The following is a 27,983-nucleotide window of genomic DNA, read 5'->3' as shown; positions in this document are numbered from 1 at the left end:
ACATGTGACTGTGTGCTAAAATAGGAATATGTTATTCATATTTTTTGTGTGTAATATTAATTCTTTAAACATTTTTTTGCCATTACTTTTAAAAAGTAATGGGAGAGATTAATTCAGCACACAAAAACCACAATATCAAATATACCACTCTATTAGAAAGTACAGAATGGATTAAAGAAGTTGGGAGACAACATGTTTATTTGTGTGTGTGAATAAGGAAGATGAGGGTTTGAAACTTCAAGAACATAGGGCTTGATGAGTGTTTTAAACAGTGCCTGTGTGTATGTATGTGTGTATAAAGGGTGGTGGGGGGGAAGGAACTGAAATTAGGGAGGATGGAGTATATCTCTATATATCTATAAAAAAGTATATCTATATCCTCAAATTCACAGTGGAGGAAGTGAAATGAGCACTGGGCTAGTGACAGAAAAATATTCAATGTATTCACCGAATAAGAGATAGTTGAGTTCCCAGAGAGGCAGAGGTGAACTAAGAGAGTCCATTTGTGTACAGCTAAATCAGTGGCACTTACGGAGATGGTTCCATCCTGTGGGGACTATGATTTTGGTTGCCGAGGGAACAACTCCTGGCATTTGAAGAGTAACAAGCAGCACTGGGGCATTTATCAATAGAGGACTTTCCCCCTATCCTCCACTTTTAAATTTCCCTCCAGGTGTTAGTCTAGGTGAAAAACTTATGAACCTAGAAACCAACTCCAGTTTACATGACAGGATGATAGGATAGGTGGTGAAGAGAACTGTAATACCTACAAGCAGAATAAGACTGGAAGGGAATAAAAGGAGAATTATTTAGATAGATTGGTTTGTATAATTAAAAAAAAAACCCTGACAAATGTCATTTTATTGCTTCACAGGGAATTACCACAAACTTTCTGCGCAATGACAATATCCATTCATGGTCTGTCAGTCTGTCATCTGGGTGTGGCATGGATAGGGTGCTTGCTCAGGATTTCCTTCAGCTGAAATTACTTGTCACCTGGGGCTGCTCTCTCGTCTGAGGTATGGGTCCTCTTGCATGCCCACTCAGGTTGTTGGCAGCATAAACTTCCTTATAGTCATAGGGCTGAGTTCCTGTTCATGGCTGACTGTCATCTGGGACCATTCTTAGCTCTCAGTTGCTACCCACTTTTCTCTATCATGTGATCCTTACCTCTAAAATAGCCATTTGCTACTTTGTGGTCAGCAGGAAAATGTTTCTGTTGTTTCAGATCCTTGGCACTCTCTTTCTCTGACCTCAGACTAAAGGATTCACCAGAATAATTTCCATTTTGATTAAGTCAAAGTCAACTTATAAGTGACCTTAATTATATCAACAAAATCTGTTTTGCATGTAATATAATATAATAATGGTAGTGATGTCCCATTGTAGCCCCAGGTTCTGGCTACACTGAAAGACAGGGAATTATGAGGACATGTATATGGAAGTGGGAATCCTGGGAGTCGTCTTAGAACTCTGCCCTGTACACTGTCTAGAAGCATCTAGAACACTTTGTGTTGAGACCCTTATTTTCATGAGTATGATGGAATAAATACTTAATTCGTAAGTCAAACTTATAAATTCTAGGCTTGAATTTTGCTTTGGACTCAACAGTGGATCTGATGCAAAGAAATTACAAGAGATTTGGAACTGGCACAATCGCTGCTCCTTTCCTGATAGAAATCATGAAGAGGAACAAATGAAGATACATTACAAATGAAGATACATATATTTTAAATGCGGTAGGATACATAAAACTGAACTCTGTTTTAATGTACTGCTCTGTAGGTGAGAAAACAGCAAAGATATTGATGTTGCAGTGACTCTGAACTGCTATTTAAACTGTCTCATTTATCAAGTATAATTTTATTTTTCATGTACTTTTATTTTATTCCATTTGGATGTATTTTACACGTAAGTGGATAAAAGGGAAAGAAGTGGGTTGGGGGTTGTAGCTCAGTGGTAGCGCACTTGCCTAGCACATATGAGGCACTGGGTTCGATCCTCAGCACCACTAATAAGTAAATAAAATAAAGGTATAGTGTCCATCTACACCTAAAAATATATTTAAAAAAAAAGAAGAAAAAAAAAAGTAGTGGAACAGTCGAGTCTAGAATAACAGATTAGAGGGAGAAGAGGAAGGTGAGCCTTGAAAATCGTCATGCTCTCTGCGTGTCTCCTTTTTATGCCTTTGTGATTTGCCTACAATCATTACCACATGTTTTGGAATCTTTTTTCTTATGGTCTTACTAAAGTTCTGTAGTTTGAAAGCATGGTCTAAGAAATACCAGGGGATACTTTTTTGGGGGGTACTGGAGATTGAACTCAGGGATTTTTAACATTAAGTTACATCTCCAGCCCTTTTAAAATTTTTAAAATTTTGAGACGGGGGTCTCACTAGGTTGCTGAGTCTCTCCTAGAATTTCCGATCGCTCTGCCTCAGCTTCCAGGGTCTCTGGGATTTCCAGCTTGTGCACCACCACCACGGCAGGCTGCTTTCTTATAAATTGTATGTAGTTATGGGGGGTTCAGTGTGTTATGTTTACAATGTGTTGTGGTTCAGATATGAGGCATCCTCCAAAAGCTCATCATGTATGAGACAATGCAGGAAAGTTTAGAGGTAAAATGATTGAGTTATGAGAAACTTAATCTAATCAGTGCATTCATCCTGATAGGGATTAGCTGGGTGGTAACTGTGTCTGGAAAAAGTAGGTCACTGGGGGCCTTACCTTGGGATTTATATTTTGTCCCTGTTGAGCAGAGATCTCCCTCTGCTTCCTGATTGTCGTGTCCTGAGCTGCAATTCCTCCACCACACCCTTCCACCAAGATGTTCTGCCTCCTCTTGGGCCCAGAGCTATGGAGTCAGCTGTCTATGGACTGAGACCTTTGAACCATGAGCCCTAAAGTAAACTTTTTCTTCTCTAAAATTGTTCTTGTCAGGTCTTTTGGTCACAGTGGCGAAAAAGCTGACTAGAACACAATGTGTAATGATCAAATCAGGGCCATTTTTCTACCTTTCTTTGTGTTGGAAGTTTTGAATGATTTTCTTCTAGTTCTATGTAAATATATATAATAAATTGCTGTGAGCCATAGCCTCCCACTGTGCTGCAGGAAACAGAGACTTATTCCTCCTGTCCAACTGTATTTAATGAGTGTTTCTATTTTGCTCTTCTAGCTTACTTACTCCATCTTGCTGATTGGGCTTTGCATAGTGTGTTTATTAGTATTTCTGTGGCTTTTTGTTGTTGTTGCTGTTGATCTTGGATGTTTCACTCTAATTTTGTTTATACATTGGCTCCATCATGACTCATCCATAATTTTTGGTACTTGCTATTTGGAGTAAGGGTATTTTCTAGTCTTCATTATTATTGTCTTTTTCTTTCCAGTTTTATGTCAGTTACTTTTAATATTATTTAATTTACTGTGGTAATAAAACTTTAACATGAAATCTATGTTCAATAATTTTTAAGTATCCAATACAGTCTTATTTGTTATAAGGATAATGTTGTCTAGCAGATCTCTGGAATTTTTTTCATCTTGCACAATTGAAACTGTATGCCAGCTTCTGATTTCCTCTTTCCCCCAGATCCTGGAAATATCAGATAAGAAATTAATTTCCAAAATATATAAGGAGCTCCTACAACTCAATAGGAAAGAACTAATAATCTGATTAAAAAATAAACTAACAGCTTAGGTAGAATTTTCTCCAAAGAAGAAACACAAGTGGCCAATAGTCATGTGACAAGATGCCCAATATCACTAACCATAAGGAAAATTTGAATCAAAATCACAATGAGGTGTCCCTCCCCAGCCCTTTACATTTAGGGTTTCTCTAAGTTGGCTACGCTGGTGTCAAACATGATATCCTCTTGCCTGAGTATCCTGATTTGCTGGGATTACAGGCATGCACCACTGTGCCTGGCTTGGATATATTTCTATCACCTATTTATATCTGTCTCTGGATTTCTTATTATCGAAAGTTTGGAGGCAAACAATAATACACACTTCCCCCCCCTAAAGTATCATATTTAGGTTAACCAAGGTGAGCTTGAGCACAGTGGGAGACAAGGCAGGTCAGGGGAATGCAGTGGCACAAGGCTACCACAGATGTGCAGCCCAGCTGTTCAGCACCACACAGGCTAAGGCAGAGCTGTCTGTGCACTGAGAATACATGAACACATACATGCAACTGCTTATTCTTGAGGTGACACGGACACTGCCCCAAAGAGGAGTAATCCCAAAGCCCCTTCAAAAGTGCTTCCACACTAATGGTAGATCAGTTGAAAATTTCGCATAAGCTTCTTGGTATCGTTTTTGGTTCTCTCTTTTTGTCTCTATTTTTAAGACTGAAACCGTGCAATGGTTGACACTAGCTCTCAGTAGCAAAAATACCCAGAAAATGCCAACTTTTTGGCAGTTCTTTTTAAAAACATCTTCCCTGACTACAATTCTTCTTTTTAAGCTCCTTCCTAGATAGCATATATCATATTTAAAATATTCTATTCAGATAAGTTTATTACTTTTTTAAATGTTCGCTGTATAATAGCAGCACCATAGCACTGCTATAAAATACTCTGCTAACTGTATTTAGCCTTGGATTATAAAGATCACTCTCAGAGTTATCTCCAAATAGTATGATTCTATATATTTTTCTTTCTTCTTTGTAGTTTTCCCTGTTTAAAAATATTTTATAATGCATTTATATTAATGTATGCATATAAAACATGTCTTAAATATGATCATAAATGATCTAATAACTTTTAGAATGGTAGAGTTATACTGATTTCCTATTAAAGAGTGTTGTTTTAGATGGTGTCCAGTGCAAACCAGCTCCTCCTGCTTCACCACCCCCCCAAAAAAAAAAAAAAAAGAAAAGCTGGAGCTCACAGACTGTGAGCTGGAAATACAGCATTAACATATTTGGAAAAAAATGCTTCAAGGCTGCGTTAAAGCTGTGATTTCCATTTACTAGTTGGGTTACTTTGAAAATGCTTCAGTGCTTTTTTTTTTTTCCTGTTAGTGTTACAACCTTGTAAAACTAGTGGGTTCGTGGCCACATGTTGTGTATTCCCTGAGACTGACTGGGAGGAAGATGGCAGCAGGAACCTAGGGTGGGTTCGTTGGCTGAGTCTGAGGCAACTCAGCAATGCCACTTGAGGTCCCATGGAGTGCTGTCTTGAGGGTCCCAGGGTCCTGACATTTTGTGAGAGGTGAGTAACTGAAATAGCCAAAAGCCAGAGGATGTGTGAAGACTATTCCAAAGAACTTCAAGAATGAATACTACAAGGTACAGATACCCATTTTCAATTCTGTAGGACGGACCAGAAAAGGGAGAGAGAAAACCATGAACGCTCTGGGGAATGAATCTTAAAACTGGAGGAAAAAAAAATAAGAGGTAAAACAGTTATGGAGAGTGTTTTTCCTATGAAGATTTTTGTATAGGATTCAGGTGGTGTTAGGGTCCTGAAATCTTAGGGAGGGGAAGTTTGTTTGGCTTGTGTATTCTGAAGAAATCTATTTCTGTATCCCCATAAAGAGTTTTTGCTGTGGAAAGAAGAAGAGTTTGCTGTATTGAAAGGGTCAGCCCCAAGCATCTTCAGATTCACTTGACATGTTGCACCAGGGTCCTGGGTTGAATCTGCAGTTTCGTCATGCCCTTCTTTCCTTGGGAGTAATAGCATCTCTTACAAAGTCAGCTCTCACATCTGGACCAAGAACTACCAGAGCCAGAGCCAACATGTCCCATTGATGTTTCTGGGCAAATCCAGAAATCCTGGCCTCCTTGGAATCAGGCCTGGAAAAATGGAGAGCTAGGCAATTCCACATTAAAACAGTACCATCTCCTACTGATTAAAATAAATGTGTTTCACGGATTAATTCTCATATTCTCCAATCTTCACACAGTCTTATGAAGCAGATGCAGTTTAACAATGAGAAAACTGCAGCAGGTTCATATCGTGCCCAAGATCACACAGATGCAGGTAGTTATCATAAGTAGAGCATGGAGGCCAGGCTGCAGGGTGCATGCAGTCTCTGTGACCTCACGCCTCTACAGGGCATCAAGGAGGGCATCGTTGGTTAGAGGACAGGCTACCAGTGATGGACTGGCATTTGTTTACCCACTCAGTAAACTTTTTTGTTTGTCACTAGGATTGACTTCATATGTAAATGTAGTGCACATGTAAATATGCATTGTAATCAGCTGTTTTTTTGCTATGACTAAAAGACCCAACAAGAACAATTTTAGAAGGGAAATTTTATTTTGCGGCTCATGGCTTCAGAGGTCTCAGTCCATAGACAGCTTGTTCCATTCCTTGGGGCTTCAGGTGAGGTAGAACATCATGGTGGAAGAATGTGGCAGAGAGAAGCTGCTCACATGATGATCAGGAAGGAGAGAGAGAGGGGTGGGAGGAGACTCCACTCACCAGATACAAAATATAAACCCCACAGACATGCCCCCAATGCCCACCTCCTCCAGCAACCCTACCTGCCTTCAGTTACCACTCAGTTAATCCCCCTGATGGATTAACCAAAACAATATATAAGAAGTTTCTTTCAAACACACAACACACACAATTAAAAATGCCAAGAAAATAATATCACTTACTCTAATAAACTTTCACTTATAAAATCATCAATAGAAGATTCATGTATCCCATTAGGTAGACTCTTTATGGGCAAACCACTCATGATGAAGATTTTGGATAAAGTCAAGGAACAGCTTAAGTATAAAGTCCCACCCAGTCTTCTGTTTTTTTTATGATATTTTTATTGATGTATTATAATTTTACATAATAGTGGGATTCATTATTGTGTATTTGTACATGCACACAATATAATAATATAATTTGGTCAATAACATTCTCCAGTCTTTCCTCATTCCCATCTCTCCTCCCTCCTCCTGGTGCCTTTTTAGTCTTCTGGTTTTTAAAGAAGGCAATCCTCTTTCATGACCTAGGAACCTCCACTGACTCATGTACACCATACACAGGGACCACACAGCCATTTGTAGCTGGTGAAGTCTTTTGTGTCTGCATAGTGCCTCTTGACCATGGATAAAGTGGAGTCATAGCATTAAGTCATAAGCACAAGTCTGGAGCCTTTGATACTCCATCTTAACCACCGGAAGGGAAATCATCAAAGCTTATCATGAAAGATGAGAAAGTGAATACTTTCAAGCATAAGTCAAAGTAAGTGATGGGAATAGAGGTAGCCTGTGAATTTTATAGTGTATTATTCATATACAAATTTCAGGGAACGATAACTGAGAATTAAATGGAGCAATTCTTTGTAGCTAATGGACATCTGTGTCCCCGGAGAAAGTTATTAGTATATCAACAGGGACAACTGTCGACCTTTTGGTTAGGCATTCTGACTTTGCTCAAGTTGTCCTGCCAGGATGAATAACTGTGGTTTGTTCTTAGCTCCCTAAAGGTGATGCATATTCATGAAATGGGCACTTGTCAGGCAATCATTCTGTGCAATGAAAGGGAATTCTATTACCAGGCTTTGAAGTCTATCAAAGTGCACACAACACTGCACCACATGCTAAATGTCTCTCTCCAGAAGCCAAGGCCTGGAGCCCTAATGCAAAGCCAAATGTCTGGTCCCTGACTTCTCAGGAATGACCATGTTAAATAAGTAAAATAAATGCAAGGGACCCAAGTATGGGCATAAAGTAACACTACTTTATCTACATTAGAAGATACAATTTATTGAGTACATTGAACCAGTCATTTTATACCAATTAATTCATTTTCTCCATCTTTGTGAAATAGCAAATTCTATTCCTATTTTCAGATAAGATGTTAAGTAATTTGTTCCATGTTGAACAAGACACATGATTCTGAAGAAGAGTGTTCAAGGTGATCTGTATGCACTATAATATCTTTCAGAATCCCTTTTTGTAGATGAGGACACCGAGGATAGTGGATTTATACAAATTGTCTGATGCCACAATACCAGAAGGTGTGAGACATGGATTTTTCACAAGGTCTCCATGTCCAATGTGTGTGTGCTCTTTTCACTATTATAGCCTGTTTTTCAGGCTCCAAAATAAAGAGGATGCATGGTCTAGCCTAAAGGAACTGTCCAAGTAAAAGGTAGAAGTTAATCAGATGCTCATGATGGCAGAGGAGGCATAGTGTGAGACCCCTTCCTCGGCATTACCTCAATCATCATGTCATTCCATGCACTCACTTTCTTGTAAAGAGTCACTTACATGGTCTTTCTCTAAACCAGATATTTGGAAGGGCTTGTCTTCAAAGATTTCTATTTTCCTCACCGTTTCCCCAGAATTCAGAACTATGCCAAGGTACATGGTAGGTATGAAATGAATGTTGTTAGATTGAATTTGGTTTTGTGTACCCCAAACAAACTAGCTACAATAAGACGTAACAGTTAGATAGCATTATCAAATTCTATATTTTTATAATATTAAATTCTACATGATTTCTACATAATATCTTCATGACAGAGGGATACGCAAAAATATACAGTCCCCAATTTACAATGATTTGAATTACAATTATTTGACTTTATGATGTTACAAGACTGAGATGTACTTTGAATTTTGAATTTTTCCTGAACTGGTGGTCTGCTGTATGTCTAATCCTCTGTCATGACGTTGGGCATCAGAAGCGAGCTGCAGTTCCAGGCAGCCACAGAATAAGCAAAACAACTTAAACATAAGTGCACTGTGTTGCTATTTAAGTATATTCAATGTATTTAGGTATATTCAATGCAATTTTGATTTATGATACTTTCTACTTACAGTGGGTTTATCTGAAAGTACCCTATTGTAAGTCGAGGAGCCTGTGCAGTTATTGCCTAAATGCGTAAGTAATGCCCTACAAATATAATAAGCTCATGCTAGGCTTTAAGCCTTTCAGTGATCATTGTTGAAGAAATGAGTCTGAGGACTGATTATGTCAAGACACTCAAGAAAATAATTCTCTACATGAAATGCCAAGTTGAAGCTCTAAGCAGAAATGATGAAGTTCTCTGATGGATATCAGAATGTGGAGCAGAGAGGTGTGAAATTCATTTTGGTTTAAGCACTATTCTATCCTGCAGTTAAATGTGTCTTGGCATTTTCTTACTAAATTCTTAATAAAGGAATTACAGTTTACAAATGAGGAATAGCTCTGCATTGGTGATGGGGAGATGGCAGATGAGTAGGTTTGTGGAGAACATGAGGAGGTGGTGTAAAGAGTGATTCTCATTCTCTGTGATTGAGACAGTGGGGCTGCTATTTGGTGCATGGTGAATTGTAGTGTAGTAAGAGCAGGAGTGAGGGGCTGGGGGTGTAGCTTATTAGAGCACTCACCTAGCATGTGCAGAGGTCCTGGGTATGATCCCTAGCAACACACATATAAGCAGCAGAGACTTTTGGAGAACTGCCACAGGTTTCGTATTCCTCCCTCTTCCCAAGAAGTACAACAGCTTGTCTCTAAACAAATGCTCAAAGAGTACACAATTATGCTAAGGAGATCCAAGTTCTCCTTTCTTCCTTCATGATGTTCTATGGGCAGTGTGCCTTCTTCTCTGTCTTATTGTACTCATTTGAATTAAGGGGTTTTATGAGCTATGTCTATGGTCTCGGTTCTATGATTTGAAATTCTCCTATGTCTATCTTTCCATTCAGCATATTCTCCATAAGTTCACCAGGGCCTATCTGATGAAGGACCTAATTCCTAGTACAGGTGTAAGTTTTATGAGAGCTATCCTTTAGGTTTGTTTATTTGCTTAATTTTTTTTTGCAGTAGTGCAAATTGAATCTAGGGCCTCAGGCAATCTAGGCAAGTGCTCTACCACCAACCACCCCGAGCTATCCCAAGGTTCAATCCAGCATCAAATACTCAAGTAGTTAGGAAACTTTAAGTTCTATATCAACTGTGACTGTGGAATGATAAATTAGTGCACTCTTAGAAAACGGAAATAATATATTTAAATCCCATTTTATTTTGGGCACAGATTTTATGTTAAGTAGTAACAGATATTTATTTAGAATTTGAAACCAACATTACACATTAATTTTTAGGCCAATATTTCCCAAACAAAAGCCATCTGTTTTAGAATTAAATATCGACTGTTATGGTTTAGATATGAGGAGCCCCCCAAAATCTCATGTGTGAAACAATGAAAGAAAATTTAGAAGTGAAATGATTTGGTTATCAGAGGGGTAATCCAATCAGTGCATTAATCTCGTGATAGGGATTAACTGCGTGGTAACTGTAGGCTGGTAGGGTGTGTATGGAGGTGGGGTCAATAGGGATGTGGCCTTAGAGTTTATATTTTGTCCATGATGAGGGAAGTACTCTCTTTCCTTTTTTTCTTCTTTCTTTTCTTCCTTCCTTCCTTCCATCCTCTCTCTCTCTCTGTCTCTCTCTCTCTCCCCCTCTCCATCTCTCTGCTCTCCTTTACCACACTTTTTGCCTTGATGTCCTACCTTACATTGAACCCTGAGGAATGGAGGTAGCCATCTATGGACCGAGATCTATGAAACCCAAATAAACTTTTCCTCCTCTAAAATTGTTCTTTTCAGGTCTTTTGGTTGCAGCAAACAAAAAGTTGACTAAAATATTGACTTGATTATTTCAAGACTTTACTCATGCACTTACTTATTTTTAACTCTTTAACACATTAATACCAGAGTTGGTGGTCCTACTATATACCAAAAACATAGTTCAAAATCATGTGGGTTTTTTTTTTTTTTTTTTTTTTGTCATTGTACAGGGGATTGAGCCAAGTGATTTCCAACACTTTTTATTTTGAGAGTTTTGCTAAATTGCCCCAATTGGCCTTGAAAACTTGCAATCTTCCTGGATCAGTCTCCTAAATAGCTGGGATTACAAACATGGACCATGGTGCCCTGCTCAAGATCATGATTTATAAACTGGCTGTCAGATACCTCTCGGATACTTCTGGATTCTGTTATTCTAAGCACCGGAACTGCTGGCTCAGTTTGTGTGTCTTTTAGATTTTAACTAGGTTATCCTTCTCTTATCCCCTTCAAACAACTTGACAAATTTCTCTTTTTTCTCCCGAATGGAATGGTCTAATAATCCCCCCTCCCTCATCAGCTTTAAGAAGCAGAGAATAATGACTTGGCTGAATTCAAGGAATGTATGTAGTCTATTACACAGATTATCTGTTTGTATGGAAGAATAATCAGGAGATCAAGTACTAATGAGCAAAGAGGTATGCAGGGCAACACAAAGTTCCCAACAATGGAAAGTCACTCAGCTGTTCAGCGCCAGAAATGCTTACCCAGTATTTTCCTCCAATTCATCACCATAACAAACAGGAAAAGTAATTAGAAACAAAGCAAAGGCTCTGGCAGCTGGCTCTCATCTTCTCAATTAGAGCTGCAAGTAAACAAAGTGTTTGGATCCTTCAGCTGCCACAAGTGTAACTGCTCTGGATTAAGGATTCTGTTAAAGGAATACCCCTGTGCTCTCTCTAGTTACTTCTTCAAATGACCAATCTCAGTAACCAATTCCCATCTGAAATTCTACTCTGAGCCCCTAGCTGTTTCCTTATTTCCTGATGCCTGAAAAAACTTGAGATTACTTGTTGATTTTGTCTCACTCTCTTTTGTTCATCAAAGAATATTTATTATGTGGCCAAGGGATGTATGACAATAAGCCAGGTAATATGCAGCAGTGAGGCAGAATAAGAAAATAAGTCTGTCCTAATAGTTTTAAAGACTAATTTAGATTAGAGGAGGTAGAGGCATTTGGCAAGAAATGCATTTCCCTACCTGGTTTAGTGATTTTCAACCAGGTGGGAGTCTTATTGATTCTGGATGGGAAACGGGTCAGTATCTGTAACAGGAATGAGAGTGGCAGGACAAGTGGTCAAAGTCAATTCCATCCTGAGAGAACCACAGAAGAAATACACTGGGTCAGACAGCAAAGGACCAGGACAGGTCAAAGAATGAGTTTGGAAGACACAAGCAGCAAATTCATAGAAGGTAAAAATAACATCACTAATAAGGCCAACTGTAATGTGAATAATGCTATATTTGTTGAGGATTTAATTACTTATACCTATTTAATGATCTTAACCCTGTTTATGGAGGAAGAAAGGCTTAAAACTTTTGGTAACTTGCCCAAACAACAGAGATTACTGAATGTTATGCAAAGAGTGATTGGAGAAAAATTATGAGAAATGTAAAGGGATTAAGGGCCTAAATAAGTGACTTTTAGAAAATCTTCCATATTGACCAAAGTGGAGCTGCCGTTTAGTAGTACACTGTAGACAGGAACAACAGTATTCTACTGGATACATGACTAGAGTTTATAAGAGCAAGTAAGTTCCAAGCCTGTGAAATGAATGCTTGAATGAAGGGCTATTAGAGAATAAATGGTCATTAATGGTTCAAATCTAGCTCTCAGTTGCCTAACAACTTACCCTGAGAAAAGGCCTCCAGGTTTTGAGTTTTTACTTTTGCGGTCCATTTGGGAGAAAAAAAAATGAAATTTGTTCATAATCTAAGGCAATACAGCAGAGCTGCAAAGTAAATACTTTGGAATGAAACAAATCTGGATGTGAAATCTGGCTTTGCTATTTACTACCTGAGCAAGTTGGTAGGACTTGGGCAAGTTATTCATTTGCCTCATACATTAAATAGGGGAAGTACAGCCAAATTCCTGACATTTAGGTCCATGTTTCTTCAGTATAGCAAAAGGCTCCCATATCTATTCCAAGCACCATTTTGAATTCCACAGGAAAGAAAGAACCACACTAAATTCATGATATAACTCATCTCAATGTGCTACTTTTCCTAGAGAATGTACCATTCAGGAATAGTCGCTTAGGTTAAGTCAAGAATGACCAAAAAAAAAAAAAAAAACCCTGACTCTAAGGTTATTCGAAGGAAGCTATCTGTAAGAAGTTTCTCTTTGTAAAGTCAAGCCTTCCAGTTATTTCAAGGGTCCTCCTTTATGTTCCATTTAAGACAGCCAATTTGCCATTATTTTCTTTAGGTTTCAGTTAACTAGCGTTGAGGGAGTCAACTCCCGGGGCTATTCAGTTTTAGTCACTGAACCCATCTCCACACCAGTCAGCCTGCGTTTCATGCATCACTGGACAGAATCACAAGGCTGCAATGTGATCTTTTTTGTCTTTTTAGGGGACATAAAAGAGTTGCCTTTTCAGCAGCAATAAGGGGAAAACAGGCAATGACTTAACTCCTGCTCTCAGGATGGAGAAAATAGCAGAAAAATATATGTAATTCAGAGGCATTGAATATACTTTGTAAATTTCAAAGAGATGAAAGGTTTTCTCTCTCTCTCTCTCTCTCTCTCGCTTTCGCTCTCGCTCTCTTTAAGTGAAATGGTTGAAAATTATTAAAAGCAAGAAAGTTTCAGGTCCATTAATTTATTGTAGCTTCAGGATTTGGGCCTTGTTGTTTTAACCGATGCATTTAATAATAATTTCTGTCGTTCTCAAGAGATTGCTTGAAGACATTTATGTGGCAGCTGTGATCTGTTGGCATGAACTATTTAAAAATGGAAAAAGTTATACCTTATCCACACACCTATATGAATCTAAACTTTTAAATTTAAAATCTGCTAGAGAGCTGGAGTCTTTTTGTACATCATCTATGTATCTTTATATTCCTGGGCTTCTCATTAATCCAGCTTTTTGCATTGAGGTGGTCTTAGATTATTTGCATTAAAAGGATTGCAAAAGCTCAAAACATCTTCTGCTTGATTTTTCTTTATAATATACCATTTAGGTCAGCATGTATCCTTTGTAAATTATCTGCAGTCATGGTTGCTGCTTGCTTGCCAAGGCCATTCATTTTATTGGACAACCCTGATTTAGAAACCTAATATGTTTATTAGGCTGAAATCGGTCTCCTTATAACTGATCTTTTCTGTTGACTTTAGGGAGGAACCTATAAACATATTTTTGATTATAATAACATTATTCAAATATGTAAAAGAAACATTTGTTCATCAAAGAAACTTTGGAAAGTATAACAAAGAAGAAAAAACAAAGCAAACTCATCTATATTTTTACTTTGCAGAAATACTATTGGCATTTAATATGTTTTCTTATAAGTTTTCCATGTGTGCTTGTAAATACATTCAGCTGCAAAACTGAAATAATACTGGCTTTATACACTGTTTTCAGAACTATGTCTTATGTTGTGAAATTTCCTCACATCATTAAATATTTTTCCAAAGTTTTGTTCCCCCTGTCCCCCATTAAACCCAGAGCCTTGAGTATACTAGGCAATCACTGTATTATTGGTCTACAAATGCAGCCCCAAACTATGTTTTTTAAGTAGTAGCCCCAATTTTGATATGTCATAATTTACAATTAGCTCCTTGCATCCACATGTTCCACATCCTTTGATTGAACCAACTGCAGATTGAAAATACTTGGAAAAAAATTTGCATCTGTACTTAACATGTATAGACTTTTACTCTTATTCTTTATTATTATTATTCCTTATATAATGACAACTATTTACATTTCATTATTATTCTAAGTAATGTAGAGATGATTTAAAGTATAAGGGAGGATTGTGTAAGTTATTTTCATATACTACACCATTTTTTATAAGGGACTTGAGCACCCTTGGGTTTTAGTATCTGCAGGGGTCCTGAGACCAATCCTCCACAAATATTGAGAAATGCCTATATTTACCATTCTCTTCATTTGTTGGTCATTTAGTTCAGATAAATATATGTACATAAAACTTAAAATTTGTACCCTACAAACGTGTGTGATTCTACGAATGGTGCGACTCTACTTCATGTACAACCAGAGAAGTGAAAAATTGTGCTCCATTTGTGTACTATGAATCAAAGTGCATTCTGCTGGGCTGGGGATGTGGCTCAAGCGGTTGCGCGCTCGCCTGGCATGCGTGTGGCCCGGGTTCGATCCTCAGCACCACATACAAACAAAGATGTTGTGCCCGCCGATAACTAAAAAAAAAAAAAATATTAAAATTCTCTCTCTACCTCTCTCTCTAAAAAAAAAAGTGCATTCTGCTGTCATGTGAAATTAATTAAAACAAACAAATAAATAAAGTTTAAAAACCTTAAAATTTGTGTTCCAAGTATTTGAAAAGCATGTGTATGTATGTGCCAAGTCTTTTCAGAGTTAAATATCCATCAGTAGTTTATTTCTTCTCTATTGTGTTCTCTGCCTTTTACCTTAATCTCTTTCTTCTTAATTTAATTTGTTTGCTTGTACCTTTCACCCACAATATTTTGGTTGGTATGTGAGCATTCAGACCAAATCAGAAATATATATTTTCCCAGAATTGATGAATGCTCCATAGTCTAATAATGCAAAGTAATATTTCATTTGTTTGTTTTATTGACTAATGCCAGCTAAAACTATACTTAATTATTTTTGTTTACAGAACTTCACAGAGTACTTGGTATATAGTCCTTGGTAGACACTAATTAAAATTAAAAAAAATATTTTCTTTATCCTAGACTTAATATAATTTGTATTTATTCATCTTATATTTAAATTTGTGTTATTATTGCAAGAACCACTTAGAATATGACTATGCTAGACAGCATATGACCTTTTCTGCAAAGCTTTGTGTTATTTGCACATTTAACATGTCTTTCTCTACTGCTCTCTGTTTTGTTAATAAGGTATTGAGCCAGACAGAAATGAAGCCACAGATTCCAGCAGCCTTAGAGAAATCTCCTTCTAGTTTGAAATCAATCCATATACCTGTGGCTATTGACAAGCTTTTGACCAAACTTACACCTGGTTCTTGTGAGATGATTCATTTAAAACCACCTGTATTAAGTTTCCTCCTCCTCCTCCTCCTCCTCCTCCTCCTCCTCCTTTTATTTCTGGGGAATTGCTATCTTTCATTTCCTGCTTTCCAGTGCTAGTGTTTCATATATTTTATCTGCTTTTTTATTGTTTCAAATGGGAGGGTAAATGTAGTTTTGTCTTGATTATCCCATGTTGGACAGAATAGAACTGCACTTTGGATATTAATCTTTTTGTCACATAGTAAGAGTGGAATCTTGGTCTTTAGTTACATAATTTTCACAAGAACACTGGTATTCATTCTAGTTATCTTTATTTTCTATATGAAACATTTAGTTCATTTACAGAAATACTGATATATTTTGATTTATTTTTGTCTTCTGGTTTCTATTTTTTTTTTACCTTTTTATATTTTCTTTATTTTTAAAAATAATCTTTCTTTCTTAAATTCATTTGTATTGATTGCTTGCTTCTCTTCTCAGTTTTCCTTCTGGTAGTTTGGAACTTAATTTCAGTTCTACATTTAGTGGTTATGCTAAAAGTTTTAGCATGTATTTGTATATATGTATACACTTAAACTATAGGAGTCTATATAAAATCAATATTTTCATCATCTTCTCAAAGAAGGACTTCAACAACATTAATTCTAACAGTTCCATCTGAATATATATTCCATTTATCATTTATTTTAATTCTCTTTTTACAATTCACATAGGGATTATTTTTAAATTTATGCCATCAATATATAGTTACATTTTCTCACTTTACAAATTTTTTGCTTTTTATTTATTCTTACAAATAGATTTTAGCATTTATCTTCTGGGGAAAAGCTCTGAGCTTTTATTTTTCTATCTAGAGTACTGACCTTCAGATAGAAATAGCCATGCCTACAGAAGTACACAGACAGACTGCTCCAATAAATGACCCTGGTGGTACTTTTCAGCATCGTATGCCTCTTGAGAAATTTTTATTGCACCTGTTTTTCAGAACTGCTGTCCTGACCCTTCAGACTAGATCTATACCCCCCACCCAGTGCCTGCCCTGTCCTTGATGGGTATTTATTTATATCTTCTTATCCACCTAAATTGCCCTACTTTTTCTGTAAGACAGAGTGTTTTCTGGTTCCTCTTTAAAGAGTTGACAAAATAAAAAACAAAATGAAACAAAACAAAAAGGAACTTGATTAAGATTTACACATAGAGTGAAGAGATCCATGATAGCTCTTTTATATTTCTTTTACATAATAATAACTTGGATGCATCTATTCATCCTCAAGTGTCTCTAGCTCTCTTGCACGAAGGTGAGCATTAGTGAGAGAGGAAGGATATAGGAAGGAAGTGGGAGTGTATCATTCTGGTACTCTGGTGGTAAAGTTGCGGTCTGAAATGAACATGAGCTGCCTGTATTCCTTCAGAGTCTGGGCCTGAAAAACTGAGATTTACAGAAATTAGGGATAAAGAAGAAGGGAATATGGAATTTGGAATATGCATAGACTACTCAGTGAATGCATTCTTTATGGAAAGAAAATATTGATAATAATAATTATTCACTTAGCATAACTGATGATAATTTTATATTTCATTATTAGGTTTACCAGGGATGTCACTCAGGGCAGCTCATCATTTCCCTGATGGGGACATTTCAGCAGGCAGAGACTAAAGAGATTGGCTTCTGATTAACAACAACTTAAAAAAAATACAACTTTTTTTTGATGCATAACAATTTTACATAATAGTGGGATTCATTGTGGCAAATTCATATATAATTTGATTTAATTTCATTCTCTAGTATCTCCTCTTGTCCCTCCCTCTGACCCCTTTCCCTTATTACACTGTTGTCCCTTCTATTTTCACGAGATCCCCACCCCCCATTTTCTCTCTGATTTCCACATCTAAGAGGAAACATATGACCCTTAACTTTCTGAGTCTGGTTTATTTTGCTTAACATAATCCTCTGCAGTTCTATCTATTTTCCTACAAATGACATAATTTTGTTCTTCTCTATGGCTGAGTAGAATTTTTATGTATATATGCTACAAACTCTAATATATATCTTACATTTTTCTTTATCCATTCATCTGCTTAAAGACACTTAGGCTAGCTCCATAACTTGGCTGTTGCAAATTGTGCTGCTATGAATATGGGTATGCGTGTGTCCCCATAGTATGTGGACTTTAATTCTTTCGGATAAATGTCAAGGAGTGATATACCTGGATCATAGGGTGGTTCCATTTCTAATCCTTTGAGGAGACTCCATTCGATTTCCATAGCACTTGTATTAATTTGCATCTGCACCATCAATGTAGAAAAGTTCCTTTTTCCCTGTATCCTTATACTTACGTGTATCCTTGAGGATTGCCACTCAAACTAGAGTGAGAAGAAATCTCAGTGTGGTTTTGATTTGCATTTCCCTGATGGAGAAATGTGTTGAACAGAAATTAAAAAGGCTGTGTTTTCTTTAATGTATGTTCTTGGCACATCTGTCAGGGAAAGCTAGGCTAAATTTAATTTTGCTCAGTATGGTCATTTGACTCTTGATAGTTATTTTCTAATCTTTGGTAAATGAAATTAGGAATTTACTCTTTTACATGTGTGTGTGGTGTATGTGGTAAGATCCTGCCAACCTGGCAGATATTTGTTGGTTATTTGCATTTCTTTTGAGAAACGTCTTTTTAGTTCATTTGTCCATTTATTGATAGGGTTATTTTTATTTGTTTTATTTTCTTCTTTGGTGTTAAGGGTTTTTTTTAATGTATTCTGGATATTAATCCTGTGCTAGAAGGCTATCTGGAAAATATTTTCTCCTATTCTGAAGGTTCTCTCTTTATGTTATTGTTTCCTATGCTGTGTGAAGCTTTTTAATTTGATGCTATACTCTTTATTAATTCTTGGTATTATTTCCTGATTTCTATTCGTCCTATTGAATAAGTTGAGCCTGAGCTTATATGTTGAAGCGTTGATCTTTTGTTTTCTTCTACTCATGCAAAGTTTCTGGTCTAGATGCAAAATCTTTGAGCAATCTACAGTTGAATTTTATACAGGGTTAGGGAAAGAAATCTAGTTTTATTCTTCTGTTGGTATATAGATACCATCTAATATATGGATATCTAGTTTTCCCAGCACCATTTGTTTAAAAGGCTGTCTTTTCTTTAATGTATGTTCTTGATATTTCTGTCAAGGATCAGGTGTCTGTTTTAGTATGGGTTTTATAACAGCAGATCTTAATATAGAATCCAGTGGTCTTTTTACTGCATCATACTTTATCAGCAATGAACAATTTAAAATAAGAAATTGGAGATACTGTTTTTCATGTCTGTCTTCCAACCAAAGTAAAACGTCTTCACAATGGTCTTATTTTATTGTTTACAAGTGCATTGGTTGAATTAATGATGGCATGCGCATTCTATGTTCTTAAGATGTTCATGGACGTATCATAATTTTTCTACAAAAGTGTGAAAATGTCATTTTATAAACGTATAATCTCACCCATTGGAATAGTATGACTTTGTTTTGGATTCTGAGGTTCAGGCTAAATTTAATTCTGCCCATTTTACTCTTGATAGTTATTTCTAATCTTTGGTAAATGAAATCAGGAATTTCATTTTTTACATGTGTATGTGGTGTATGTGGTAAGACCCTGCCAATCAGTAGCTTCCATGAAACCCCAAATGTACCCCTGAAAATTCTGACCAGCTTTCTCCTGATCAAGAGATTAAAGGATGCCAGAAATTATAAATTGGCTAAGAAGCTGGAAGTGCTTCCAGACCTAAGCAAGCAATTACAGTCATTCCGCCATTCCAGTCATACAATAAAACTGCTGACTAGAAACTACAATGACTTGTGCAGTGTTCTTTTGCTCATTATAAAAACATTTCCTCTGAAAATAGGTCATTGCAGAACAATTTTTTTTCTCTTTTTAGTTACTAGACACAAACAATAATGCGCTCTAATGGAAAATCACTTTAATCAAAGTCAGAAGATCTGAAATCTCCTGTGATGAAGAAGATGAGATTCACAGGTCACAGATAATTTTGTGAACTTTTCTGGGCCATGCTTTCTCATTTTTTAAAAAAATCTGAACTGAAAAACATGATTAACAAAATTACCTACATAATATTATAAGTACTGTTTTTTTGGTTAACCTGAAGGGTAAAAATTATTTTTAATGTATTCACTCAGTGTTATTCATTAATTCAATTATTTATCATACAATTTCTGAGTGACTTTGCTGTGCAAGCTATTGTATTATTTATTTCAAAATTATATCTACTTTAATTAATTAATATTTATTTTCTTATAGAAGGAAGATAAATAGAGTAGAGGAAGGGGTTTGGGAAGAAGGGAGGAGGGGAAGATCTGGGGAAGTACTGTGAATGAAATCTACCAAATTTTGCTATGCTTGTGTACAGATATATCACAGTGAAATTTATATATTTATACATACACAAACATATGTATATAAATATATAATATGCACTAATTTAAATAATAATAACAATAAAGAAGGGAGATCAGTACAGTAGAGCAAATGGATCAGGGGGAAGGAGGGAAAGAAGGAAAAGGAAGGCAAGAGGGAATGACATTCATCAAATTATGCATGTATAATGAATATGGCATAATGAATCTCATCATTATAATTTTACTGCACCAAACAAAAAATAAGAAAATATTTATTTTCTTCTTGGAAGAGCCTACACCCATACCTCCCTCTCTCCCTCCATCCATTCCTCATCTATCTTTTATCAGTAAATATGTATTAATCACTATTGCTTGTGAGTCTTTAGAAGTTCATGGACTTTCTAATAAGGTAACATTTCTACATTACCTGGATGATTTGATTAAAAAATATATACAAATCTTTAACTCATCTATCAATTAAAAGAAGAATGATTTTTGGAATAGAAGATAATAGTATTTAATGTGTTATTTAAAATTTTAATGAGTTTTGTAATGGTAGTGATATCAGAATTTATATTAAATTGAAATATGAGGAATTTTGTGTGATGTGAATTGTGATTGTGTACTCTGATCTGATGTGTAACACCAGAACTCATATAAATCTATACTAACAAGTTATGATGCTATTTAAAGAAATGGGTTGAGCAAACTTCTTCCCATAAGAGAGCTCTCCTTCCTTCAGCCTGTTGGATTATAACAGTGACCAATTCATTAGAAATAAGTGATCTATTATGGTAAATACTGGATGATAGTAATAATATTCACCAAAATACCCAGCTAGTTGTTTCTTCATTTAAATTGCTACAGTGTTATTAATCTTGGCAGAAGACTACCTCTCCTGTAAAATTAAAAATGGGAAAGTTGTATGATTCTTTATTCTGCTGCTTAGCTACATTGTAGATAAATTTGTTCCTCACCTGGTGTTTCATTCAGAATAATTTTTAGGCATTGAATTCAGATCAAATTAGATTTGTAAGATTGTTTATGACCTTTAAAACAATTTTTTTTTTTTGCCTTGGAATGAGCAAACATGTAATATAACTGCATGCTAGAGGCCAGTTCTAGACATGCCACTAGTACAAATGGATTTAGAAAAAGCAGCCCCTGCCTTCCATCTGTTTTTAGGAAGAGGAAATGGTACTTTCAAAGAGTTCTACTGAAAATATCCCTTACCTCTGAGAGTCACATTGTTGGCATATTGATTTTGATTTGCTCACTTATTCTACAATTTAGTGAGGTCATAGACATTTATTTAGTGTCTGTGGCTCTTCAGATAAGATATATATTTTCTTCTTGGAAGATCCCAAATCCCTCTCTTCTTCCTTCCTTCCTTCCATTCATCCATCTATCCATCTTTTGTGAGTAAGTGTGTATTAATCACTGTTGTATGCAAAAACATTTAAAATTTTGTTGACTTTCTGTCCAGGTAACATTTCTAAAGTTGATCTCACTGTAGAATAAATTATAGTACAAAAATACTGTCATAGGAAACTATACATAAAAAATAGCAGATTGATTAAAACAATAAAAGAAAAGAAAGAAGGCAACCATTTTTTTTTCTGTAATGTGAATGCACTTTGTGTGGTTTTCGCTGTGGGTATTTAGTAAAGAAAAAGTAAGGGGTGGGGGAAAATCATTCTGTTTTTTAAGAAATGGTGTATTTCCTCAGAACTACAAAAATGTAGTGTATTTCTTCTTTTGTCTCTTAGTGGCCATGCTTAGTGCCTGGTACCCAAGCTGGGAGCCCTAGTGCATGGTGCTTATAGAATAGCAGCCAATGCAGGGGCAGCCACACTGGGTCACAGTCAAGCTTTCTTGTCAGGTTAAAGGCTTTATAAAAGGCATCATCACTGAGCAGAATTTTTGAAGGTGAGTGGATATTTCTAGCATAGAATGGGGGGAGTAATTCTAAAAAAAAAAGGACAGTAGATAAGACATGAAAGTATGCATTGAAAACAAAGGGTGTCACAACTGTTGACCTGTGTAAGGAAGGGACGTGGAGGAAGTTAGGACAGGTTTCACACACCACATAAGCAGCTCTGATTGGGCTCTCTTAGCAATAGAGTGTCATGGGAGGATTTAAAAATAAACCAACAAAGCAAAATTATTTGCTTTCCTAAAGAAAGCTCTCACAGCTGTATGCCAGAGGGATGAGGGGCATAGGTTAGCCAGTTCCGTGGTGACGATGTGGGCATAGGACCTGTCAGGGGAAGGTGCAGGGGACGTAGAGGTTGCCTTGGCTATATGGGCTCAGGAGGAGGGAGTAGCTCCCAGGTTTCTGATTTTGTGTCTAAGTGGATAATAGGAAAATGGGAAAGAGGAGGATTTTTCTGGACTTTGGGAGAAATTGAGGTACCTTGTATGGTGCCTCATCTATTAGATCAAATGGATGAATGAACATCAGGCATGGAAGATGTGGTAAATATGTCAATCTAAAAAAATACAAAGATTCTCCAAAAAATACTTTTGTTAATTTGTGACTAGCAGAATATTGGAATAGCAGACACTGCAATGGGAATACTCAAACCATAGTAAACTGTGTGTATATTCAAATTGATTGAAGCAAGGGAAATTTGTTAAGGCAAAAATGAGGAGGATTGCATCAGATATTTTGTGACAACAATCCTTGGCCACAGTGATTAATAATAGGAGTCATGTTCTTCTGAGGTTGCATAGATAGTTGCTGGGCAATTGTTCTCACAGAAGTAATGTGCATCTAAGGTTGTGGTGGCTTTTGTGCATATTTGTGGTCCTGCCAGTCTTTTGTGATAGTTAATATCAGGCAATCACACATGAGAACCTTTCCTTTATAACCTCTCAACTTCATTTATTATTGGTTAGGCTTGACAAAAGTAACTCCATTTTGATTCTAGGAGAATGGTAGAATTTTGTTATGTTTACCTATGTACATGAATGTATGAATCTCTCCCTTCATTGTATGCACATATATATAGGTATGTATGTATAGATAAGTATATATATATATATATATATATATATACACACACACACATACATACATTTATACTACCTTAGAATTCTTGAAATACTTTTTATTCACTTTTATATAGTTACTTGAAAGTCAAAAAATTTCTTATGAAGGTCAAGGAAGGAGAGAAAGGGGCCCAAGGCAGAGACTGCAGGATAGTAACATTGTAGAGATAGTCCTAAGAACATGATTTAGAAAAGAAATTGGAAATAGACTGTTTATAGAGACAGCAGAAGAGCAAGAGGAACTTGAGGAGGAAGGCAGCAAAATACCACCGAAAGGACAAGCACAATAACCACCAGATTCACTGAGTGTCTATCCAGAGTGGACATGCAACCTAGACCAGGGCCACGTGCATGAAGCAGGAAAGGAGGAAGCTGGCTTGCAATGTGTTGAAGAAGGAATGCAACTGAAGTGTGAGATGTGGAAATTGACTTATCTTAAAAATAAGTTTAGGAACTGTTTTCTTTTTCAGTTGTTTTTATTGGAACACAGATAATGTCATAAAAGATAAAGCAAAAATATATTAAATAATTTACTAAAATTTTGTTGGATGAAGATATGTTTCCCAAAAAAGGATATAGCATAGCTGACAAAGTTTAGACTATTGCAAAATCTAATGTCTCTGTTCCCTTGTGTAACTCCAGGAATGAAGTGGTGAATGTATAGACAGATGATTCCCAGCAGTTGGCAAACAGGATACATTTCCCAACACTTGGGTAGGTCTGGTGCCTGACACTCAGGCACTGAACTTCAAGTGACAGTGACCTGACCTGTTAGTCTCATTTCTGTTAACTGGGTGTTTCTTTTCTTTCTCACAGTTGATTTTGAATTGGAAGAAAGTATATTTTGAATTTTCATCAGACAGCATGTTTTTGCTAACGTGTTTTTTTTTTCCCCTTTACTGATATAACTGTATGTTGCTGAACTGAAACTGGTTCTGTATTTGCTTTAGATTTCTAGTATTTCCTTTTTTGATTTCCAGTATTTTAAATTTTTTCCAGTTACAAATCATAGGTGGTTCATTCTATTTTTATTGTTCTTATTATTTTGGTTTAATACTCAGGATCGACAGTAATGCTAAGGATACAAATTTTCCATTGTGTACATAAAGGTAGTGAGACAACCTCTCTGATTAGGCAAAGATACGGTAACTGGACGATGACAATGTAGTATTTAAAATGTTCTAATAGCAGAATATATGTTGATACTCGCAATGTTTTGACTACTGGTACACATTAGACACTATCCCATCAACTTTGCATGCCTTAGGACATTTAATACTGAGTTTCATTATCCTAGTTTTATGATGAGGAGCCTCTGAGACAGTCACACAGCTGGGAGTGGCCAAGTGTGACACAATCAAGTATGTGTCCCGGCTCTGAAGTCTGCTTTTCTAACCACTATGCTACACTGCCTGTCATTTCAAAGGCCTGAGGGGAGCACAGGGGAATTTCCAGAGAGTGGCTGATGGGGACTGCTTCTCTGTGCAACTGAAGGATGGATGTGGAGGCTCATCAATAGCATTCCAGTAGTTTTGAACATCAGGAAGCACCCAAACAGATGGTGTCCCAGCTCTTCTTTCTTCTGATCTTCTTTAAGCATGCTCTCAAGGTTTTGTGGCATCTTTGACACCTCGATCCCTGTGAGAGAAGCAGAAGAAAGGAAATGGCCTTCTAGGAGAAGAACAACGTGTGTATACATGTAGGGCTGTAGAACAGTGTGGCTAGGGACTGATGAAAAGTTCCACCTGATGGGGCTGGGAGAGAACCAGGGAATGCCAGGGTATGGAGTTGAATAAGAGCTATGCAAACTGGCTCAGCTCTATTCATAACAGGGGCATCAGGGGATCTAGGAGGACATCTCATGCCTGACAAGCCCCAGATCACCAGATAAATGGTCAAAGACCAGATGGTGGGGTGATGTTTCTGACTCCCCCAGAACAAAGTAGCAATCTAGTGATAGGAAACAGGAAGGACAATCAGGATAAATATAGGACAAGATAAGAATATAACCAAGTCTGATCTCAGTGACTCTGTAAGATTCTTTCTACTTTCAGACGATGTTTATTGGGTCACGTGCAAATAGGCCTGCCTTGTCTAGTGGGATTGCTGATGCTGATACTGACCTGTCCTCCCTCCCAGGCATAGGAGCATTCTGAAGAGCCACACAGAAACCCAGAGAGAGCATACAAGAGTGAAAACTATTGCATAGTAGAATACTGAACCTGATACTATGGATTATGTTAAATAATTACTTTCAAAGGCTAAATATTATTATTTTGAAAAACATTTTCAGAAGGAATGACAAAGTTAGGAATGTCTTAACATTCAACAGGCTATGGCACTTTGGTTTTATATGAAAATCCACTTAGAGCATCTTATTACCAAATAAAAGACACGATTTGGTGTAATATGATGTTTCACTACCTTTAAGTGAAGCTTTGCTATTGGCTCCTATTTTCACATGCAATGGATGGTGACTCATAGTCAGCCTGTGGCCTCACACTGTGACATTCAGGACAAATTAAGCCACCTCATCTCCCTTGAAATCATTTCTCTGACTTGGAAGACAACTACCATTTAGTGACACCTGCTGGAAGGACCAAATATGCAGAGGATGAAAATATCTGGAACAGACTGTCAAGGTTTTTGCAGTTTGCTCTGGGTTTCCACGAACAGGTATATTGTCCAGAATTATAACACTCTTTTTACATTAAGGTCCTTCGAATTACGTGAATAATGCAGCTGTATCCTTGCATTAAGTACTGACTTACCTTGGATAGGTTAATATCTTCCATTAACTGTGTCACTATTAGCTCCTTTGTGGAAACAAATAATGTTAATTTTAACCAGGTAATCCATGAAAGAGAAGGGATTTAGCACGGAGCTCTCACTGTTCTGCCTGAGAATAGCAGGAATTTTCTTTTACATAATGAGGTGGAAAGTGTGTTCATGTGAGGATTAGGAGACATGTTTTCGGAAGCAGCCTCTGGACCTCAGTGGCTGATGGTGAATGTACTTGTCATCCTGAGATTTCAGTTTTCTCACAGTGTGTTGGAGGTCAGTGGGACACTGGAGGCAGGGCCTGCTTTGTGAGCAGACGTCCTAGAGGGTTGTTCTCCGCGGCCACTTGTTTTACTTTTAGGGAAATGAGATATTCTGGGTCTTAGTTTTTCAGCTCTGAAATCAGCATACTAACACTTGCCTTGAAACAGTAGTGTTCATTTTCAGCTTGGCTGGATATGCGAGTTTGTTGTAGTTCTCTCCCTTCCCCTTGACTTTTTTTCTTCCTTTTCCATATGTAAAATCAGAGGTTGGAGGAACTGGACTGTAAACTGGTTTCTTTTTAAAAAGTTCAGGCCTATGGATTTGGTTCAGTGGTAGAGCATGCACTTAGTATGCATGAGGCTCTGGGTTCCACAGATAAATAAATAAAAATAACAAAATGTTCAAGTTTTTTAAGTTTATAAAAGTATTGGTCCTCTTTTTTTTTGTTTTTAAAGAAAAAGCTGGGTGTGGTAGCTCACACCTGTAAATCAGCAGCTCAGAAGACTGAGGCAGGAGGATTGCAAGTTCAGAGCCAGCCTTAGCAACTTAGCGAGGCCTTAAGCAACTTAATGAAATCGTGTCTCTAAATAAAATATTTATAAAAAGGGCTTGGGGATGTGGCTCAGTGGTTAAACCTCTCTTGATCCAATCCCCAGTACCAAAAATAAAATAAAATGGAAAAGAAAAAAAAAAACAAAACTAGGACATTAAAGACAAGTACATATTTTAGATTTTATGTGTGTATGTTGTCTATTATCTTCTAATTTTAACTCTCTAGGGCACCTGACCGTGCTCAGTGCTTTAAGACCCATAAAGTAATCGATTCCCTGATCCCAGGGATTTTGTGAACAAGCACTCAGCAGAGAGAGCCTCAGTTCTGCTTAATCTAATCCACAAGCTTGAGAGGGGATGAAATGGTTTCTAAAAAATAGCGTGGATCTGGGAGGGGAATTTCATTGAGGAGAAAAATGAAAAAGCTTGATGATGGAAGAACAGTTGTAAAGTTGTTCTAGTATCGTCTTTGAAACCTTTATAATATTCTTATGTTTGTAAAAGCACTTTAGCCATTGTTGTAGATATGTAGCTAAACATCAATATGTACAAAAACAGAAAAAAAAATAAGTTAGCCCACAACCATATGTACCAAACCAACCCTGGCAAAGTTCCCACAGGGTCTGGCTTCCTTTCTTGGACTCCTACAGGGTTGGCTCTGTGTAGACTTGGTTAGAACAATGACTACATACCAGGGACCAGGGTGTGTGTGTGTGTGTGTGTGTGTGTGTGTGTACATGCAGGCAGAGAGATTTAAGCCAACAGACCTACGTACACAGAGGAGCTGATGTTCCAGTTCAAGTTCAAGATTACTCTGGAGTCAGAATTTCCTTGCAGGACCTCAGTCTTTTTCTTTTAAGGCTTTCAACTGATTGTTTAAAGCCCATTCCCATTATAGAGGGTAATCTGCTTCATTCAAAGTCAGTTTATTTGAATGTTAATAACATTGAGAGGAAAGCAACACAAAACCTTTGGCACAGCGGCTAGATGGGTATTTGCCCCAAACTGGGTACAAAGGGTACCGTGGCACAGCATATAGGGACTATGCAATGAGAAAGCAGGACAGCAGCTGAGTGAGGGGCAGCAGTGGGTCATGGGGATCATTGAGAGCTAGGTCAGAGTGACCACCTGAGGGCTGGACTAAGGCAGCAGTCTACCTCGCGCTCTGAAG

At 37.0% G+C, this 27,983-nt stretch overlaps 1 protein-coding gene and 1 long non-coding RNA gene across 2 annotated transcripts in view; one reads left to right on the top strand and one right to left on the bottom strand.

Annotated features, from left to right (window-relative positions):
- The window catches only part of Pxdnl (peroxidasin like), a 471,071-nt gene that overhangs the window by 122,028 nt on the left and 321,060 nt on the right, over positions 1-27,983 (top strand). The gene's annotated exons all lie outside the window — the stretch shown is intronic.
- Positions 23,666-27,983, bottom strand: part of LOC124082048 (uncharacterized) — a 34,525-nt gene continuing 30,207 nt past the window's right edge. Inside the window, exon 3 of the long non-coding RNA XR_006848238.2 lies at positions 23,666-24,853. This is a non-coding gene — a long non-coding RNA (uncharacterized LOC124082048). The remainder of the gene's footprint in view (positions 24,854-27,983) is intronic.

Source organism: Marmota monax, unplaced genomic scaffold, assembly GCF_021218885.2.
Source record: "Marmota monax isolate L192 unplaced genomic scaffold, Marmota_monax_Labrador192_F-V1.1 WCK01_AAM20220418_F8-fsc00044, whole genome shotgun sequence".
NCBI lineage: Eukaryota > Metazoa > Chordata > Mammalia > Rodentia > Sciuridae > Marmota > Marmota monax.
The sequence above is the reverse complement of the archived record's forward strand: the minus strand, read 5'-3'. Positions and strand labels throughout refer to the sequence as shown.